Below are 13,453 nucleotides of genomic sequence, written 5' to 3'. Positions count from 1 at the left end.
CGTCAATTCTCGTCGATTTATTTTCTTCGCCATTATTTAGAACACTCAGAGTGGCCATGCTTTTTAAACTGCCTTAATTGATCTTAAATCAAATCTTTTGATTTTGGAGGAGCAATTATTAGCCATTAGGACCAAAGTTGCAGATCGGAACTATGGTTTTTACCCTGTGTTAGGAACATTAGTGCCCGTAGTGAACTCGTTACAAGTGTTCCACATATTTTTTGCACGTGTTTGTGCATGTGCGTAAATATCATTGTATATTTTTTTCGTTACAATTTTATGGCGCGAGTGATTTTGGCGTTCCGCAAATTTTCTCTAAAGCGTTCCAGGGCTGAGAAAAACTTATGAAGCACTAAATCAGATGCTTATTTATTCTGGTTAACAAACAGTTTAGCCGATGATCCGGTTCCCGACGCTTCGTGCCGTCTTTTCAAGACTTGTCACTTCGTTTTTGAAACCCGAACGCGTTACCCGCAGGCGTCTTATCAGGTTTTCCGATTAGACGCAAAAGTCCGTTCGCGATCTCGGGGAATATTCCTACGTATAAAGGCGGTCCTCCCTTTGACACGGTCCCCTCAGAATGACACGTCGAGCGTATTAAATTCCTTCCCCCCTGGTTTTCCGGGACATTATCTCGGGTCCGAGTTTCGCCTCTTCCGGTGCTCTGGAGACCCTCCTCGGTGATTTCCACACTTTCGACATCGCGAGAATGGCTTTTCTCCGTCGCATGACTCGCCGCCATCGCCCTGAGATCTTCTTCGGTGGAATCCGAGCTTCGGGATCTTCGGCACGAGTTCGTATTTCTTTTCGAAACGGGTTCACCTCGACCTAGAGAGGTCTTCTCGGGCTTCGAGAAACCGAGGGATCGTGCATTTTATTTTATTTCATTTTATTCTATTGGGTTTCTTCATTCTCATTCTTACGTCGTTAAGGATCTTTAAGGTAAATCCGGGTGAAAGATTAATATTAATGTGTTGCCTGTATATTATGTAAATTATTTGCTGTGTCGGTTTCTGAGGTTTGTTTCCCTCGAAGGAGTTATACGAGAAGTTTTAGGTGTATTCGATATATCAACACGTAATTATTTTTATTTTTGGACAATGGTCGACGAGTTTCTAACCTATCCTAAAGGCCCCTACACGCTATGCGTGGTTCGTGATTTCTATGACGAACCATGCGTCTACCCTGTACGTTTCCGCTTAGGAGCGATAAAGATATCTTTTTCTGTGCCATTTTCCGCTAAAAAGGCGAACCAGCGTACACTGAAGTGGCCGCATCAAATTTTGCACGGGTTGTATACGTAGGTACTATTCGTGTACAAGGGGCATCATGCAGGACGAATCACGAATCGTGCATAACATGTAGGGCCAAAAGAAACATTCGACGCGTTTTATTGTACTTGTTCGATTTTTTTATTAAGCTTAGCCCGAAAAATTGACGTTGTGTGTATTTTATTGTGTTCTTATGTTGGGTTGCCCAGGACCTCTAAAAGACGTCCAACGTGCTGGATTGTATTATTTTTCGTATTATTTTTAATATTATTTTTATTGTATTATCTTTAATAATTAGACTTCTGTTGAATCGAGGCGCGAAATTTGTAGACCGAGTAAGAGAATTCTAATGAAAAAAGTTTCACTCGCTCCAGGCATTATTGTTTGCTTCTTTTTTTTTGCGCGACCGCGGCACGAGTTTGCACTGCGTGAACCAACGAAGAAATTGGCCGTCTTCCAGTATTGCCTCTTCGCGTTACGCATTGGCAGAGCACGCGGTGTGTCTCGATATTTGCATAAGAAATCTGACGGGTTATTATGGAAGATTACGAAGCAACCGGGATTAGTCGCCGGTGGAAACAAGATCCAGGTTTACTGACGGGAAATTTGGAAAAAATGTAACGAGAATAGGTTAAAACGTACCATAAACACACGTGCACGGTATAAACGTTAAAATTGTATAATATTCGAATAAAGTAGCGATAAGCTCGTGCTTAAACCTTGACCTGAAAACCCTAGGTGACATCAAACACACCTGTATGCGATAAGAATATCACGTTTCGTTACAATTAATACTATTGTCATTCGCATAACGCGATCTTCTCGGGTTACAATGAGAATAGTATCTCTGTTACGAGCCCGAGATAGACGATAAAAAATTGTTTATTCTTTGTTTCAGGTAAGAAACATTATTAATATGCAGCGCGCGATGGACGTAAGATGAGATCACGGAAGGATCACCTCGAGATCGGTGAGATAAAATTCCACAAATCCGAGTGTCTTTGTAGACCCGGTTTTTACACACGTGCTGGATGTTTCGTACGCGAATGTAGGATATAAAGACCCTGCACATCGATCCGACTTTAAAGGCAACCGCATTGAGAGTAAAACATCAAGAGATGCTCTTTTTTTCTCCCCCTTTCTCCCGGATTCACTGATCTATGTACCAGCTAGATAGCTGATACCTATTTACTTCATACGGAGATGTGTGCAACGAATTCAAGGCACACAAGCACGAATGTGGGCAGTAGGACCAAACAAGTACAGAAGAACATATGAAGTTTTTGAATAATCATACAGGTACTTTTTTTTTTAAACGACGCGCTATTTTCGACGCATGCGCGAATACTAGAATATTATTAGGTTGAGGGACTTGTTCCTCAACTTAATAGTTGACGTGCCCATAATCCGAGGCGCGCAGTCGCTTTAAATCGTCACGCCATTTTGTGGGATAGCAGCTATCCTGGTATAGAGATCAGTGCTCCGATTTTGTGTAAAACAATCACGCAGCGCAATATGGCAACGGGAAGAAAGAAAGAAAGAGGATCGTCCCTTGTTCCCCTCTTTATTCTTGCTGCCGTTACAAGAATATCAAGCGAGTGATTCGCGGGTCCATACATCCTACATCCATGATTTCGCAAACGTCGGGGTAGTATATTAACCCTTCGTAACCGAGTACCTTTTTCAACCCGAGAAAAAGTGATATACCGTGAAACTCGGAAATGTTACCTGTTTCGTCATTTTACAATTTATGTAAATTTGTGTAAATGACAGTGTTTATTGATCTACAATTTGTAAACAAATCCCTTGGTCATAAATGAGTGGTAATAACAAGGTGCTACGTTAAGTTCTTACAGGAAAATAATATAACCTTAGTAGCATAGAATAATTTCTAAATATTTCTTTGTAATCTTTGCTAAATATCTCAAGCGACAGATTTTTTTTAAGATTTCTTGCAGATTTCATTCGATGATATTTGAAACATTTGTTGAAAATTTCAATGACATATTTAGTTTCAATAATTTATAAACATAGAGAAATATTTTTTAACTTATTAACATAATAAAAATACATTTTTTACTTCACACTTGATTTGGTATCTAAAAACACGAGAAATTTTTCTAATATTTTCGTTCCGCTATTTCATTATGGGAGCAAAACGTGTGAATTTGATTTTAAATATTTTTAAAACGTTTACAATGTATTCGGCAGATAGTATTTAAAAAATACTTGTATTAAAATGAAACGAAATGTTTTGTATATCTGGTAGAAAAATATTATGAAAACACATGGAGCTAATATCATATAAATATTATAGAGATAGTATTCTAAAGTGAACGTTTGGCAAATATTTCAAATGTCTGCTAAATATTTACAAAATGTACGATATTCGTTAAATATATAGACAATGTAGGACAAATATTTTGTGCAACTAGGGGAGACTTGAATAACAGTCACATGACGTTATAGAGTTTTAAGGAGAACGCAGCTTTTTAAAAAAAGGAGTATCGAATTTCCGCGAGATGAGTATATATATCTAGGTGGATAAAAAATGGACATTAAATCCCGCCCAATTGGCAGATCTCCACCGAGCCGCCGACGTTCCCGGGATAGTCTCTCCGGATTACGCGAAACGAGGGAAATTGCCGGAGTCCCTCGCGTTTCGCCGGTTTCGATCGGCCTCTTGCTCTTTGGCCGGAGCCCCGGGTGATTCGGCGGGCTCGCGAGGCACAAAGCCGGCGAACGAAAGGGGGCCCCCTCGGCAGGGGCACGAGGGATATACTTTGGAGCGCTTTGGAATACTTCGGAACATGTCGGGGCCAGCGAGGGAATAAATGATTGCGAAAGTCCCCGGAGGCGACGACACCGCGATCGCTCGCTGCCGGAAGCGACATCGGGATCTTTGCCTTCCCCGTTCCGTTTCGTTCCGTTCCGTTCCTTCGGTACGGGGCCAAGTGTCGGCCTCGGGGCCGGTTTCGCGAACTTCCGGGCTAGGAAAGGAAAATTGAGAAAGGACTAGAAATTAAGAAATTAAAGATGCAATGCAGGGCACAACTGCCACGGGGTCTCAGAAATGCACAGCATCCAACGCGAAGAGGTGCGCGGTCCTTAAGGTGAAGTGAAACCCCCTTCAAATCAGTCGATTCGAGTACAACACTCTTTTTTAAGGGTATTAGACTAAACTGTCCGAAACTTTGACACATCACTCCTGATGATCAAAGAATTGTCCTGACACATTCAAAATTTGGATTTTTGAACGAAATTTTTTAACTTAGCCCAGACCAGAATCAAAATGGCGTCGAGCTCTCATATTTCAATCAATATACAATTATCGAAGACTCTGATATGAGAATCGAAAGGGTCAGGACAATTTTACGACAATTAAAAACACTCTGGTAATCGATAAACTCGCATTTGAACGGGATAAAGACAAAAAAAGTGTTGTATGCGCTTATATGTCAAAACGATGGGAATACGAGGTCTCGGAGTGAAAATTTAATTGACCTGGAAATCACTGATGGCGCAGGGGGTCCTTTTGCAGTCAATTAGTGCCCCAGAAAGCACGAATCCAGAAGATTTCTGGAGTTTTATTTCGATTTCTTTATAATTATTGTACGAAAACGACAGGTGGAGTATGCCATTTGGGACAATACCCAATATAATTCGACCCAGCTATTCATATAAAAACAACGTCGGCAACGTAGGCAACGTAGGCATTTAGAAAAATCTTCTTTATCGAGGTCAATCAAGTTCCTCGACGTATTTCACATCACCTTAATGCGATATGAAAACGGCATCCGAAAGATCAATCGTTTATCCCCCGCACCGAGGTGTACAGAATCGTTTGTAACTATTACGCCCTAAGAAAGGCCCTGACCCCCCATAAAATTTCCTTTTCATACAAATTTGGAGAAATGCTTATAGATCATAAAGAAAGAAATTTCATGGGTGTTAGAATCTACTTTAGGTCCTCCAAATTCGCGTGGGGAAGTTTTCACAGGATTCGGTACTCCCGGGTCGGTGAAAAGTTTCATAAACGAGAACCCCTAGACGGCACTTTCGTATCACCTTTAAATATGTAGCTTGATATGGTCGTAACTTATTAATAAATCCGACCTCGTGTAGAAATTAAATTCCCTCCTGGCAACTGAGAGTTGGAAATTATCGCGCCCTCGGGATATCTCTTTCTCCCTCTCTCTCTCGGCTCCGACGAGGGTTTCTCGGCTCGAGGATACGAAAGAAAGGAGAGATGCGAGGAGGAAAGAGTCGCACGCCCAAAGACCACGTGCGGTGCAGTGCCCTGCGCCGAGGTGCAAGAGCGGGGCAACGCCGTTCCCAAATAAGCTCCTCCTCGAGGTCTATATTTAGCTGGGCTGGTTATGAATGGACCACCTTCCCGCTCGGTGCACGATCGCGATCCCGCGGTCCCTTCCTCCTCGTGTGTTTACGATTAGTGGCATCTCGACTTGGACACCCTTAACACGTTGAGCGCGGAACCGATTTTGCTGAACTTTCCGTTTGGGCGGCACAATTTTTTATATATAGGATTCTTGATGCCGTGTCAGTCCCAAGGGACCGACGCCGCCCAGACGGAAAGTTCACTGTCGGTCCCCAGGGACCGACGCCGCACTCAACGTGTTAACGCGTAGAAATTGGGAGGCATTAGGTCGCGAATCAACGGCCGGACCCCAATCGAGCTCGATTTACTTTCAATCGATTTCCAAAGGTGGATTTTCATGAGAGAACTTTTGAGCGTGCAAATGGTATGCTCGCATGCACGATGCATAGAAATCAAGGTGTGTTCTCACGGAGGTCTCGTTTTCGACTTGTACCGCGTCTTCCGAAACGCTATGGTCGCAATGTCGCACGGGTATACGCAAGTGTCAGGAAGAATTAATTGTTTTGGAAATTGATAAATGTCTAATGTTCGATAAACTTATGTAAAACCAGGAATTGAATGATGAACGTCACTGTCTATATATTGTTTTTATTATATCTCTTTGTATTTACTTCGTATTCGATTGTTGGTACGTTAGACACTTGAGTAACGGATAAGTTTCATTTTGATGGAAAATAGAGGTAGCAGAAAATTGAAGGATTTAGCAGGTGGCACACGAAGAGCACGAGTGTTAACCTTTCGTAACCCGATTTCTTTTGTTAAGCCAAGAATAAACTGACGTAACGTATAATTTCCAGATATCGATCTTCTGATATTAATCATTTGTATATACATTTGCAACGTATAAAGCAATTCCTTGGTTGCAAAGGAGAGGATACAATAATGAGGTGCTGTATAGTCATGCCGGATGAATCGGGGAAGACTTAAAAAATAATGACATACAGTAGACTCCCGTATAACGCGAGTTCCTCCAACGCGCCAAGGATATTCCGATTACTGTTTAGAAATAACGCGATTTAGTATTGCGCGCCAAGTAATAAAACACATTATACGCGTTATAGGAGAAAAATTCCCGTAACGCGAATTCCTATAACACGTAACGTATTAATCGCGTTATACGGGAGTCTACTGTACGGACCTAACTCCAAAATCACCCGGTGTTAAAAAGAGAAGATATAAAAAATCAAATGTAGACATCATGTCCGGATCATTGGACCCATCTTAACGAAGAAAATTGCAGTCCGACGAGTGGTATCGATAATTGGCCCTATCGGGTCCCTTATCAGCCATTTGCCACGTTGCCTCGCGCCGCCGAACCGCGGAACATCCGGAGGAACGCGAAATCGTCGACGCACAACGGGGCCCCGGAATGTTCCGCTTCCTTGGCAAATTGCGATTCGTTGCATCAACTCGGGATTCGCCGCGATGGCAGATACTCGGGGAGTTGGTGAACTTGGATTTGCTGACATGTCGGGAGGGCGGGGCACTTCCTCGGCCGACTCGACGGGGTAATCGTTGCACGAGTTTCGGAACCGATGACAGCGAGCAGGGTCGACTCTCGGAGGAAATCCGAAGGCGGAGACGCGTCGCGATTTTGGGTTAACTACTCGCCCCTTTTCCATTTTCATGTTCACCCGAGTCATAAGGTCGATGGGTCTAACTGCATCAACGAGGAAAATGCGGCTCCTAGACGGATCAAGCCGATTCTCCTGAAAGATCCAATACCATTGGAAAGTGATACCGCTATATGTGCCCATAATTATGAAAGTGGTCTAAGTCATATATTTTTTGTTTCGAAATTACATTGAATTAATTTCGTTTGAAATAATATGGCGTGAAATAACTGATAAACTCATTTTTTTTTTTAATTTTGACTTAGACCACTTTCATAATTATGGGCACATATTAAGATGTACCAAGATAGCTCTAATATTGATTACACATCGTAAACTATATCGAGGTGCACGAAAAATAAAATCCAGGCCCCGGGACGATGAATCCACCCTCCAGGATATTTTAATCGGGTCTCCGAAAAGTCCTTTTGCGGGTTTACCCTCGCCTGGTAGACTTTTCCGAAGGCGAGTCGTCCTCGGGGGCAAGGAAACCCACTCGGCTATTTTTCCCCGGGAAGGCTGCCGAGAAAGCCGAGACGGCACGGCAACCAGGTGCCTCCTCGTCGCGACGGAAGGCCAGAACTCGCCAACGGGGCCCTGAACTCTCCTCGTCGGGAATCCGACCCGAGGTTAATTTCGGCACAACGCGTCGAACCCAAAGCGATATCTGTAACCCGAGTCGCATGCCTGTACGCGCTCGTGGACGCTCGAATACTCCCTCGTACGTTGTTGCCGCCCCCGTACGTTCCTGTACGCTTTTATACCCTCCTAAACGTTCCCGTTCGCTCAAACGCGCACCGGGGGGCGAAAAAGGTGTGCGTGCTCGACGTGGAGCCGGGTGTAGCGGCTTAATTGTGTCGGCCGTGCGAATCCGCGTCCCACGTTTCCGGCGGTCGCGCGAATAATGCCGGCCGGGGCTCTGATTTTATTGACTTTTAATTGGCCACCGGTCCCCAGGCCACATTTGTACGTCGACGCCGGAGAAAAAGCGAGCCCGGGTCTCGCTGTATCTCTCCCTCTCCCTCTCGCCGGTTATCTCCCGATAAATCGCCCGATGTTGTGCCCGCCACCCGCGGGAATCCTCGCGCGAATTTTTAATCCCTTCGACGGGGCTCGATGAACGGAATTCCCATTAATATCCGTGATATGAGGATCTTGTGCACGGGATCTATAAATTAGGGAGTAAATAAGTAAATAAATAATTAGATAAATGATTTATTGCCGTTGACAATGTATCGTTGGCGCCGCGAAATTGTACGAAGTACGACGTCGGGTATCGAAGTCGATTCCCATTTTAGGCGTCCAAGATCTTCGGATTTCCGATTATCTGGTGTTGAGAGCAACTCTTTGGTGAAGCTTTGCTATTAAAAATTATCATCTGGTAACGTTTATGATAGTCTCTGTCGCGCTAAAATCATCGCATTCCGTGTCATTTGGGCTAGTTGTCGTTGTGTAGCTTGATTGTAAGATCACAAGCGATTTAGGTTATTTACGTCGGAAAATTTTTTTGCAGTGCCCTATCGGCGCCTAGGGGCTTTAACAATTTTCAGTAATGTACCGTAGGCGCCTACTGGCGTCCGGTAATTATTTTCAACGATGTGACAACCGAATGGCAACGAACAGAAAAGAACCTACTATTTAGGTTTCGCCGTCCATGGCGTAAGTTGGACGTCTACCGTCCGTCACGGGGGCTACGCGTTAACCCTTTAGTTGCAAAGCGCCACTATGGTGTTTCCCTTTATTCTCACGCATTCGAAGCGACATATGTATTCATAGAAAATGTACCATTCCGCAGCCGATTCCGTCGTAGTTAGCCTCTTCGGCTACAATATCGCGTGAGAGACGTGGTATGTAAATCGGGCGAAACGTATATAAAACGTACGAGAGACGTGTGAGACTTCGAATGTTCATCCAAACCATGAAATGGCCCGATGTATGACCGACATTTTTCTTGTTCATCGCACTATTGGAATTTAAATCGTAAGGCAAGTGGTTAAAGCGTTGAAACCGTAGCGAAAGGGTTCAGATCCAGGACTCGCTCGTCGATTCCACTCGTCCGAATGTCTTTTCTCAGTCCGACGGAATTCCAGCTAACTCCGCCGCAAACGAGAAAGAGGAAAGGAGAAATATAGGAAACGGAAAAGAGCCGAAGCGCGATAACCTCTAAAAATATATCGTGCCGGTGACAGGTCCGATCCCTCGAGGACGGCGGAGCGACGTGTATTTATAACCCGGCCGAGCCGGACAATCCGCCAGTTGCGATCGACTTTTTCCGCGGATTCCCCTCTCGGGCCTTTATTAGGCGTCGATCGGACCGACGCCCACGGCGCAATCCTCCGTGGAGTCGCCGCGTCGACTCGCGAGCGGACGAGTCGGCTCTGAATGGGGTTATGCGCGATATGAATGGACGGACCGGACGCGGAGAGGAGGGGAAAGAGAGAGAGAGAGAGAGAGATGCGGCACGCGTGCCCGGCGACGAGAGTGAGAGAGAGAAAGGGCTGGGGGGGGGGGCGGGGGGGCAGAAGACGCGCGACGTCATCGGGTGACGTGGAATGACGGGAGCGACGTCTCGCGTTGATTGATTTGTTGTCGCCACTGGGTGGCCTTGAATCTTGGATACTGTACAACCGATGCCAAATTCTGTGCAAATTCTTTGGGAATATGCAGCGAGACGGACGGACGCTTTCGAGGGGAATTTTTGGACGCCCACAGTGGGGGGAAGTTATGAAACATGGACACGTATATTTCATCCCCGGAAAAATGGATGTTACGTTCAGTTTGTAAATATTAAACGTTAGTATGTACTAATTAGTATATATGTACTTACGATTAAGTAAGGATTTTTAAAGATACTCGTGGTTCGGCATTGAGAAATTATATTGAGTTTTACTGGAGAAATCATATGAGGCTAGACAAATATAATGTACCGATATGTGGCTGTAAAGTTACTTGGCGTTATACAGGGTTTAAATGGAATTTTCGATGGAGCGTTGTGATCGATTTTTGCCCGCGGTTGGGGGATGCTTTTTAAGAGGTGATTTTATAAAGATTCACCAAGAGGTAGACACGGTGGGTGAATGTGATTGCGTGGAATTTCTTTGATGCAATTTTTTATCTCACCGAGGAGGTACGACCTTGAGTCGCGGTTATTGCTTGTACGATGCCAAACTGTGGGCATATTCCTTGGGGACATATAGCGGAATGGACATTTTTTGCCGTAAATTTTGGAGCATCGAAAATCGGGGGAATGAAATTTGGTCGCAGGGTTGGGACGGGGAATTTCAAAAATGGAATTCTGAATGAAGGTCTGGGACCGATTTTTTGCGTACAGTTTGGGGTATGCGTTTTTAAAGAGGTTCGGCAAGTGGTAGACCCATAGGTAGATGTGGTTGGGTCGAACTTCTTTTTATTAATGCAATCTCTATTTCACCGAGAAGGCCTGCCTTCGAGTCGCGGTTATTTACGCGATGCCAAATTGTGTGGAAACTCTGCGAAGTTATGCAGGGGGACGGACATTTTGGCAGGGAATTTTAGAGCGTCAAAAATGAGGTAAATGAAATTTGGCCGGTGGGTTGGAGGATTTCGAAAATGGAATTTCGAATGGAGGGCTGTAATCGATTTTTGCGTGCAGGGCGAGTGATGTGCCATTATTTTCTTCATTTCACGGAGGCAGACCTGCAGGTGCGGATGCGAATGTGTTGTGACATTTTTTTTTTTTCGTGCATTTTTCGTTGCACCAGGGGGAGGAAATGTCGTTCTATTGGCTGGCCTTGAATCGCGGGTGCATGTGCGGCACATGCGAAGCCAACCTCGGCAAGTTCTTTGGGGACGTGCAACGAGATGGACGGATATATTTGCGGGAAATTTGGAACACGCCGGGAGGGCGAAACGAAATTTGGAGGCGCGGGCTGCGATGTTGGACATTTTGAAAACGGAAATTTGAATAGAGAGCCATGGCCGATTTCCGTATGCAGTTCGGCCGACGCACCGCGGTTTTGTGGTAGACCCATAGGAGTGAACGTGGCTGCGCGGACATTTTTGTATGCAGTTTTCGTTGCACCGGCAGGAAGGAAATCCCGACTGAAGTGGTAGTAATTACGCAATGGTGGTCGAGTGTGCGGTAATTCGCGAAATTGAGGTTATGGTCGATCCGAGTGTGCGTTTCAGACCATGAACCGTACACGCACGGTAGACCGGACAGTGCTGAACTCCAGCCGTGGGTCTGCACTCGATGTTTCCAAATGAGTGGACTGGGCATAATATGCTCCGCGTTCTCACGTGCATACTCGAATCGACCGCGACCCTGATCTCCGGAATCGAGGAATTCCGAACGGCGCAAATGCCACTACTTGAATGGCAAAGTAGACGAAACTCGTTTATCAGGATTTCGGCAAACGTCGCGCAGGCGTGTTATCATCCGCGCATAAAATATAGCAAAGGAAGGGACAGGCGAGAAATAATTAGGTGAAATTCGGGACAGCCGTCAGGTGCAGAGTTTCCGCGAGTTCTATAAGCGCGAGACAAATCGCGCGAAACTGGGTCGAAGGCACCGAAATAAAATGGGGAAAAAATCCCGCGGGATCGAAATAATTCGCTCGGCGCGTCGCACTTATTTACAGGCGAGGCGGGTGTTGTATAGTCCTCCCCGAATAGTTTTCTTTACTATATCGTAAAATATTCCCCTGCGATAAAAATTTACATTTAAATCGACGGACCGGTAAAGGTCATCCGGCGGGTTCGGAATTGCATCGGAAACCGTATGGTGCTTGAAAATAGAATTTAAGCTAGCCGAGAGAGCGCGAGAGAAGAAAGGCAAGAAATGAATTTCGGTGTTAACAATATCCCTGTAATCTTTTATCTATTCATTTCCTTTTAGGCCGGCCCCTCATAGCGGGTAATGAAATTCGCGGCGCACCGATAAATAAAAAGCTTGACGTCCAAAATTATGGAAAGCGCTTTATTTCCCGCCGTACAACGAGGCTTGCTTTCTCCTTTTTTTCGGTTCTCTTTCTTCTCCTTCGCCCGGCCCCCTCCTCGTCCAATAAATTACAGGAACCACGCGATAGAGACGGCCCCGAACCTTCGAGCACCTCCAGGTTTGGTTTCTCGCATCCTCGAGGAAGGAGCGAGGGTCGAGTGCTCATTCTCGATTCATCCTTGAATCGATCTCCCACAGCCATCTTGATTTTCCCAGGATTTTCATGGCAAGATGCTCTTCCGGGCTTTCGACGCTAGTCCTCTAACTCCTGTAAAAATATTCTTCGCGTAGTCAGCTCGGTTCTCGGTATTTCCTGAAAAACTCACTCTTTTTTCTCTGAGAAGCTTTTCGTTTACGCGTGTTTACGCGCAGACGAGGTTCGAGGGCTGGTTCTCGATTCGCCCCTGAATCGATTTCTCACAGCCATCTTGATTTTCCCCGGATTTTCTTCGTAAGCTGCTCGTCCGGGCTTTCGACGAGTCCTCCCATCCCAGGAAAAACATTCCTTGTCTGGCATATTTCGTCCTTGGTGTTTTATAAAAAAAATCCTTGTTATCCGTGAATTTTTTTTATAGGGCCTGCCCCTACATACCCGTGAATGAGGGTTGAGGGCTCATTCTCGATTCACCCCTCAATCGATTTTCCACAGCCATCTTGATGTTACCCGGATTTTCTCTGTAAGCTTCTCTCCGGGCTTTCACCGAGCTGTCAAACGGTTGGGAAAATATTTCTCGTACCGGTAATTGAAAATAATGTTAAAACATTCTACTTTACGAAAGAAGAGGCGAGGGTTCCCTTTTATTTCCGGATGCTGTCCCATCGAGCTTCTGGCCAACCGTCTACTTACATCTTATTGCTTTTGCTTTTTTATATTGCGATCTATTTGTCAGGAATAAATTCAAGGTTTGTCACATTTACGTGGGTTTCTGGTCGGTCGAAAGATAGATATTCCGCTCGACAGCTTCGTCATGTCGACTCTCGAGTAACAGGGTCGAGATTCGCGGCTCTGGTAGAAAAATCCTGGGCATCGCGCTGAAACTCAGAATAGGAATCGGCGCCGGTCGGAGGCCTTCGCGTATCGCTTGAATAAATAATTCGTCCTATTCCCGGCACGGGTTTACTACTGCTCGACTTGTTCGCGAGTGTTCGTACGAAGACACCCGGTAGGAGCGTTTTACTGCCCCGCTCGACG

This window comes from Orussus abietinus, unplaced genomic scaffold (assembly GCF_000612105.2).
Source record: "Orussus abietinus isolate OABI.00-Male unplaced genomic scaffold, Oabi_2.0 scaffold283, whole genome shotgun sequence".
Classification (NCBI taxonomy): Eukaryota; Metazoa; Arthropoda; class Insecta; order Hymenoptera; family Orussidae; genus Orussus; species Orussus abietinus.
The sequence above is the reverse complement of the archived record's forward strand: the minus strand, read 5'-3'. Positions refer to the sequence as shown.